Raw genomic sequence first — 9,456 nt, 5'->3', positions numbered from 1 at the left:
AGTTCAGTGAAGTCAACAATAATCCTTCGAACTGCCACGGAGAAACACTGGCTTGATGTATTGAGACAAAAGCATTTGTTTTATCTTCTAAAGGTACAACATGGCCTGTGCAGCTTTTATTCTGTTATATTTATACTGTTGTACGCTGATGGATGCGCTTTTAAACATGGCAACAATTTGAAGTAATCCCTGTGAGCCACAAGCTAACTGCTTAGTTTCAGACCATTATTTTTCTACTGTCGGCTCGATAAAATATGAATGTAGTTATGTTCATCTGGTCCACAGCATCCACATCTATTTGCTTTTCAAACCTGCCAATGAGGGGCACCCGATCACAAAAGAGGAGGAGCTGCAACAGCTTGCTTCAGTCAGACAAGTAGCAAAGGCTCTGCACAAAGGTGCCCTATAAGATCAATAAGGTTTGTTTTGAACTTGGAACCACAGCTAATCTAGCAAATAAAAATATGGAGCTGGAAATGAACATAATTAGTCCTCCTTAAGGGCACGTCTAGTTGAGATTGTAGCTGAAGCAGACTGCCAAGTGTTTTCTATTATGCAACTGGTCAGATGTCTGCATTAAAGTTTAACCGACAGAGTGTATGAACTCCAGGTGAAAAATTTAATTGGCCACTATCATTAAATTATAGATGAACATTTAATTGTGTAGTTGTAAATCATGTATTATAAACCGCCTCTGCGGTTTATAATAAAATAAGTCAGAGTTTTCAGTGTGCTCAATGGTGGATTTTTTTTCCGCCTATACTTATCCTACAGTTTGTTAGCGTGGCATCAATCTTGTCATCTAACTGTTAACAAGAAAGCAAATGAGCCTATTTTACCCGGAAATGTCAACAAATGCTTTAAAGAACACGTGCTCTATGAAATACAATGTTGTAGTATCAATTAGAGATGGCACGATACCACTTTTTTATGTCCGATACCGATACCGATATCATAAATTTGGATATCTGCCGATACCGATATGAATCCGATATAGTGTGTTTTTTAATCAATACGTTTTTTTAATATCTTGCTGCATTTTGTATAAGTTTATACTCAAGTTTAAATAAATAACAACACTAAAGCTATTCTGTTATACCTGTATGTAAAAAATACACTGCGCCCAAAATATTTCATAGATCAGCAACACTGATCAATCTAATAAACGTAAACCTACTCCATCCTCCCTATTCTGGTATTTTAAAGAGTACTTAGCAGAAATATCAAGCAACCTAACTAATAGGGTTGCAAACTCCCAGCAAAAAAAAAAATAGGGAACCACCCTCCACTTCTTAATGCTTGATGGTTAATCGATGTAATCAAATTTAATTTGATGCAGGGGGAAAAATGCACAGAAAGAAATTATTTTTCAAGAATAATTAAATAGATTCAACATCTTTCTTCAACAGAATTGCAGACTGCACAGATGGTATCTTCCCAAAGGAAAAAGTACTATAGCTTACTAGGGTATATTAGACTTAACAGTTACTATATACAGTAATGGACTTCTATGTATTTTACATCAGATTAAAACTTTGGGTGTAAGAGTCAGATAATTATTTATTAAAAGCTAGATATTTTAAATGAGAATAAGAAAGAAAAGTATGTCTTTGTGCCCCCTTTTCCCTGTTCATGCCCTATCGGCCCCCCTGGCTAAACTTTGCTAGATCCGCCCCTGCACAGTTACGTCAGCTGCGTAGAAAAAGATCCTGGTGTAGAAAGTAATATTAAATAAATTCTAACAACAGCTTATCAAGCTTAATAGTGCTGCTGTTGTTCAGCCGCTGGTTTCCTCTTTCTGGTGCAAAGTGAGACAAAAACAAAGAAGAGAGAGGGACTCGCGACAGAAAAGCTGATCAGCTGATCATTAAGCAGTTTCACGATTGAAGTAGCGGCAAGAGAGAGAGAGAGAGAGAGAGAGGCAGTCGCTCCATATATCTGTTGTTAAGCTTAACGTGGGAATGCTTTACAGACATTCAGAGATGAACTTACACACAGGCTTTACTTCTCTCTGGGAAAACTTCCTCAGAGATGAAATGCTGGTTTGCTAGCAAGGCTACAAATACACACAGCCCTCTATCACGTGATGCATACTGCTGCGACGTGCTACGGTTATGAGCCGAGTTACGCCATGTAGCAAGTTTTGTGTGGTGCTTTTTTGATATTTAATGGATCGGATTACATTTTTTATTTCTCGCCGATATCCGATCCAGTAATTTGGCTCAGTATCGGACCGATACCGATACGTAATATCGGATCGGTCCATCTCTAGTATCAATACCTGTTTTTTTCAGGTAGTCTGCAATTCAAAGGGGAATTTTTGTTCTTGCCTTGGTGCAGTGGTAATTAACTCTGCAAACAAAAATCTCCCATGCTCAGGTCTCTCTGTCTCCACCTTCCCTGGATCTCCTTCCCCTCATCCCCACAAGTGTATTATCTAAGCACCATGTCTAATGCAGTTCAGAAGGAGGTTGGCAGAGGCGAGGATCAATCCCAAAATCCTAGAAATCACTCACAGAATATCTCTCCGTTTCGGACTTGTTTGTGAGTTGTATTTGTTTCCAGTGCTACCATTTAGGCCATTGGTGGACATTTACACTGTATATATATCCAGTATCTTTCTGTTCAGCACATTAAACCTGAAGAGTGTTTGAAAGTGTGTGTTTCAACATATAGAAAACACAATCAGTGCTGGTATTTTGCCAGTCAGGATCTAGATACGGTCTCTGGGTAATATGGGGCAGGACGGCGGTGCAGAGATCAGCACTGTTGTATCAGAAGTCCTGGGTTTGAATCCAGCATCCTCCCAGGCCCTTTCTGTGTGGAGTTAGGTTAATTGGTGCCAGATTGGAAACCTGTCCAGGATGCACCCTGCCTGGGATAGGCTTCCATCTATCTGTCAGTAACATTTGGTACGCAGTAATTGACAGGCTATCTGCAAGCGTCCCAGCTATCCTGATGTGGCTATCCTCATCTATCAGCAGCAACCTTTAACTTTCATCTGCTTTGTCTCTCTCTAAGTGCATCCTTCTGTCTCGGCCCTGCGCTCGGGTTCAGGCGGCTCATGTAAGACTGTCGTGCTGGGCTTCACTTTTTGGCAGAAGAGAGATCAATTGCAGAGACTGAGTGAAAGGAGGGGACGTGGAGAGAGTGAGGTGGGGGGAGGAGGAGAAGGACTTCTTTTACGCGCTCTCTTCGAGCCTCCTCGCTGCCCGCTCTTCTCATGTGCATGCGAGATCGCGCAGGTTGCCCTCCATTTGCCCCCATCTCCCACTCTCTCTACGTGTCTTTCCTCTCCCACTCTTAATCTCCCTTACCGCCTTTTGCACTCTCAACACTTTTTTTTTTACCCCCAATCTCCTTCTGTTCCCTCTCATCGCCTCTTAACAGCTTCATATCTTTTTGCTCTCTCATCTTAATGATTCTACCCCTTTCCTCTCGCTCTGTCTCTGTATCTCTGTGAGTCATGCAGTGGGCACTGCCTGGGTTTGTTTGCCTGACTGCCCTCCAGGAATTGCTGCTGGCACACAGAGAGCACTACTCTGTAGACCTGCTGGCTGCTGGGGTTAGGAGAGGAGAGACGAAGGGAGGGGGAGGGGGAGTGCAGGAGTAGATGAAGATAGGGGATGAGAGGAGAGACGAGATGAGAGAGACAAGGGATGTGTGAGGGCAGAATAAAAAAAATGGAAGAGGGACAGAGGAGAGAAGAGGCTGCGGATACACAAACAGGACTCGGTGTGTGTGAGAGAAAGATAAAGTATAGCCATCATAAGAACAACGACAGAACTTTGAATTATTCAAAGGAGTGTGTTGCTTCATGTTGTGTGTGTGTGTGTGTGTTTATGTCTTAATGTTGCTTGCTCATTTAAAGTAAGACTCTGAATGGAGACCGGGCTTCTAAAACAGATCCAAATCAATTTGGATGGATTTATAATTCATTTGGGTCTCATTGTACATTAGCTTCAAATGTGCACCTACACACAGACACACACACATGCATCAGTTTGATTCCAGCTCATTAAATTTTCCAGTCTAAATTATTCAGTGGGCAAAAAGGGCTTTTCTTTGTAAAGAAATGAGACAGTAAACACTCACAAACTGATTTGTAACATGTAGCATTGTGCATGTAAAATTGCCTTTGCTGGTTTTACAGTCGGGGCTTGCATTTTACTCGTTGTGTTATTTTATCATCTTATAGACGACAATGTAACCGAGACAAGCAGCAGAACAATGGCACGTTTGATCTGCCGCGGGCTGTGTAACAAAGCAGGCAGTTATTTCTTCGTGTGAGACGCAGTTTCAGACGTAACATCTGCATTTGACTCGAGAATTTTAGAGCTGAAACTGTGTATTTTGCTTTCTCGCAGCACTCAATAACTGTCGCAGCCATTTTTCATTCTATTCAGTTTTATTTATATAGTGCCATAGTACAAGAACAGTTGTCTCTGGTAGCTTTATACTGTAAAGTAAAGGCCGTACAGTAATACAGAGCAAATAAAGAAAACCCAAACAGTCAGATGATGATATGAGCACGAGCTCTGGTGACAGTGGGAAGGAAAATCTCCCTTCCCGTGATGCACCGACTGCTCTTCACTCACCTTTTTTTGTTCACTCACTATGTGTTTATACACCCCTCTACATTTAATCACTAATTACTCTTTCACAGCGTGTCTTTGTCCTGTCTTCGTCCCCTCAGCCCCTCCCTGAGCCTGGTTCTGCCCGAGGTTTCTTCCTGTTAAAAGGGAGTTTTTCCTTGCCAATGTTGCCACCACTCCATCATCATCTTCTTGGTCAAATTGCCTTTACACAGCCTGGAGGTGTTTGCGGGTCATTGTCCTGTTGAAAAATAAATGATGGTCCAACTAAACACAAACTGGATGTGACTGCAGGATGCTGTGGTAACCATAGTATGCCTTCAATACGCCTTCAATTTTGAATAAATTCCCAACAGGTCACCAGCAAAGCACCCCTACACCATCACGGGTCCATGCTTCAAGGTAGAAACCATGCATGTAGAGACCGTCCGTTCACCTTTTCTGCGCCGCACAAAGACACGGTGGGTGGAACCAAAGATCTCAAATTTGGACTAATCAGACCAAAGCACAGATTCCCACTGGTCTATTCCTTGTGTTTCTTGGCCCAAATAAATCTCTTCTGTTTGTTGTTTTTCCTTAATAGTGGTTTCTTAGCAGCTATTTGACCATAAAGGTGTGATTCACACAGTCTCCTCTGAACAGTTGATGTAGAGATGTGTCTGCTACTGGGGCTCTGTGTGGTATTTTTCCTGGGCTCTAATCTGAGGTGGTGTTAACTTGTGATTTCTGAGGCTGGTGACTCAGATGAATTTATCCTCAGCAGCAGAGGTGACTCTTGGTCTTCCAGTTTCTCCCACTGAAAACGCTGCGTTCAGATAAACAGAATCAGCTTTTGGGGATTTACTTACCTGGATGATTGAGCTTCCAGTTTTGTCGTAGCGCTTGATGGTTTTTAACATGTTTTTCTGAAAACATTCAAAGTTTTAGCAATTTTCTGTACTGACTAACCTTCCGTTCTTAAAGTAATGATGGACTGTCATATATTTTTCCTTATCTGATTGGTTCTTGCCATAATATGAATTCTAACAGTTGATAAATAGGGCTGTCAGCTTTGTACAAACCTGACTTCTGCACAACACAACTGATGGTTCCAATCTGTGAAGTGAAAACCATTTCAAGTGACTACATCATGAAGCTCATTGAGAGAAGGCCAAGACTTTGCAGCACTGTCAACAAAGGGTGGCTACTTTCAGGAATATAAAATATGATATATTTAGAGTTATCTATCTTTTTTTTCTTTGCTACATAATTCCATATATGCCGCTTCATATATTTGATATCTTCAGTGTAGAAAGTAGTAAAATTAAAGAAAAAACACTGAATGACAAAAGTGTGTCCAAACTTTTGTCAGGAGGTCTAAAATGATCAGTGATCGAGTCACTGGTGAGGTCAAAACAACACTCGGGTGGGTAAAGCGTTACTATGCCTATAAGAGTCCCTCTGTCTCTTGTCTGGCTTTCTGGTATCCATAGCAAAAACCATGGACCTGTAACCTCATACTTCTGGCTTAAGCTTTGTTATATTCCTCTAATATCTCAGTCATCCGCACACATGCTGCCATGCGTGCAGACACGCAGCCATGTTGCTTTCACACAGACTGTATGTATTTGGAAAAGTCTACTTTTCGCGTCGTATTAGCACGATATCTCATAACTCTTCATTCACACGCATGCTGCACAAACATGCTGACATGCGTGCACATATGTATGCACACAGATCTGCAGACGCACAGACGTGCACGCTCTCACTTCCTGCTTTAAACCCAGGTTCATATTGCTCCAGCGATGCCCAGCTGCAACCAATGAACATTCCAGCTTTCCAGATTTTTTTTCCTTCCTCCTCCCTCCCTCTCTATCATTTCAAATTTCACTTCTAAGCCTTTAAGAGAGCGAGCAGCCAAATATGGTCGGGCCTGTGTCATGAACTTTGTGCGACCTTCGAGAGCGGCGTAGAGATCGTGACCTTTAAGGCCCAGCCTGAGGCTGAGCTTTAGGCTGCATTTTACACGGCCGCAGAAAGAATTTGGATGTGCATGTGCATATGTATGCTGTCGTGGTTAAATCAGAGAGGGAGTTCATTGACTCAGTAATCATTTCTGTCTTTTTAGTGCCTCTTTTTCTCTGTTTTAAGCATTTTATAATTATCTCCACCACTTGTTTTCTTTGCTCGTTTTTTCTCTGCTACGTTACTTCCTTTTAGTGTACAACATTTAGTAAGTGGAGCTGCTATACAAACCATCTTCTCTCATAAGAGTGAAGATGAAACTTTCCCAAAGACCCAAAAACAAAACAAGAAGTAGCAGTAAACACTTTTGATTATGCCGAGAAGTGGCCTTTTAGGTATATGCTATAATGTCAGCCGTCTTTCCTGTGCGAATTGACGATGATGCACAAAAGGGCCAAACAAATGCAAAAAAAGCCACCTGACCTAAATAAAACTACTGCCTCTTCAGCTTCTTCGCTGTTAATCAGAGCAGATACAACATCAAGGCTTGCTCCTTTTCTGTCCGACTCTATCTGCCTTTTCCCTTTTCCTTCTTTTATCATCCTCTGCCGTATCTCACTGGCTCCACCAGTCCTGCTGTCAGCTCCCGTTTATCTAATTGGGGTTCCGTCCTGCGAGGAGGAGGGGAAGGAGGCGACACGGAGAGATGTGGGCTCCAGGAACAAGCCCTTTTTAGGAACCCGAGCAGGCGGGAAGACTCACATGAAAGTGATCTAATTTTGCGCCGAAGCACTGAAGTGCACTTGTCAGAGAGCTTGGACACGGAGGACAAAGACTGACTACAGCCTGGTTCATAGTTTACACAGATCAATCAAGTTGCTAATGTTAATTTCCTCACTCGCTGTTCTTTAGATGTGACTGATACCACTACAAATATACTATTTTATGCAACTAAATGTGCTCTCTTTAGAGTGTTTTGCTAAAAATGTTCCAAGGTTAAACAGGTAGAGTGGGTAAAGCATCTATCCTCACTACATTATGCTTGTTTTGCTCACTCACAGATGCCTCTACTCTCCCTCTCTCTCTTGTCGGTATGCTTTATCGTTAAAATGTAAGGAACATGACAAAACATTTATTTGTTGATACTATTCGGTATAGTGCTATTAATGCTTTTAATTCAGGGGAAACTGTTTGGAGTTATACCACATTTACAGTATTATGCCTTTCTTTTGTTCAGCCAAAGCGCGCCTGACATGAACAACTACTAACTGTAAAACTTACATGTTTTTTATTAATTGTGCACAATTTTCTTCCTTTACCAAGGAGGGACTTTAGATGAGCTATTACCACTGCCATGCTAGCTCTGAATGGAACAGAGCTCCTCACTACTGTCCGGGACATTGTGCCCTATTTCACTGAAATAACACCAGTTGTGTAATGGGTCAGACATGCAGTGGATCCGTTGAAATACCAGTTTAAACCCTATAAATCAAGGAAAACTCAGGAGACTCAGAGCAACAGTGGATTTACAGGCTGTAACTGTGTGCAACCAAGTGTGTTGTTACGATGTGTTTTAGCAACTTTTTTTTGCCTTCATAAATTGTGCTTCTATGAAAAACTTACAGTGAAACAATTATTGAAATTTTCAATGCAATGGGCCTCGGGTGTAGTCCGCATTAGTTTAATTTTGTTATACTGTTTCTAAAAGTGGTGCAAATTTTGCAACAATGTATATGATGAAAAGGTTGTTTCCTTCAAAGACATCCTGTTTGGCACGCCACAAGCTTTGAAGAGGTGATTGAAAGCCCAGAAAAAAAGGTCAGTGCCACTCCCAAGAACACGTCAGTCTTTTGTCTCTGCAGCAGTGCATCCGTCTTTATATTTATATAAGTCTATAGGAGAATCAGGTAGCTTCTGCTCTCTTATTAGGAGAATATATCCGAGACCCAGTTCTCACACAAGGTTGCATGCCTAAGGATGTTCATTTATGACCATGTGGGTCTGTCTGCCTCTTTCTGTTGAAGGTTCAAAAGGTTAATCGTGCCATATGGAGCATTCGTGCGTGTGTGCATGCGCGTGTGCCTATGTACGCCAGCATGCACGCAAACCAAGTTCGTCTGTGCCGAGTTCAAAAGGTTAGTCATGTCACAGTGCTGTGGATCCGTCCTTAATTATTGAGGCTTAACAACATCGCGATTCTCCCCTCACAAACAGTCGTGGCTCAGACATGAGAACAAGTAAAAGAGCTTGTTTGTCCGAGCTGAATTATTCACCAGTTCATGTGTCCGATGTGAACCCGGAGCGGGCCTCTGTCGTGTCATTACTGGGCATTTTTTGTGATTTTACTGTCTGTTTTGTGTACTTTGTATAGATCTTTATAACTGCCAGAGAGGTACCTTATTGGACCAATTTACTCAGAAACATGAAAACACATGAAAACACCTAACGTACAGTTAGATTAATCACAAACTGTCTGCGTGGATGACATACTGCTGTATTAAAGGCAAAGGCGTATGTAGATATGAAAGCATCATCACTTTGCATTGAAGGATTGTGTTTAAAAAGGTTGCACAGGAACAAACATCCCACTCATTTCATTAGTCATCCACAAAAACAAAAACATTAATATTATTACATCTTCTTTCAGAGAGAAGGTGTTATATTTCTCATGCTGAGCTCACTTCCAGTGTATGATTACATGATTTTTATCAGCAAGTGTTCATATCATGATTAATGGAGCACCTGATTACTGTATAGTCTGCTTAACAGTGATTCACCAACCTGCAGGACAAGTCTGAGACTCAGACAGACTTAAGAAGGAGCCTTGCCAGTATTAACACTTCAAATCTGTCCAGTTCTTCTTTTAGGAAGTGACCATATTAGGTATGATTAGATATAATGATTTCGTCAAAGTATT

This window comes from Neolamprologus brichardi, chromosome 14, assembly GCF_056152115.1.
Source record: "Neolamprologus brichardi isolate AB-2024 chromosome 14, ASM5615211v1, whole genome shotgun sequence".
Classification (NCBI taxonomy): Eukaryota; Metazoa; Chordata; class Actinopteri; order Cichliformes; family Cichlidae; genus Neolamprologus; species Neolamprologus brichardi.
This window is presented reverse-complemented; position numbering follows the sequence as displayed.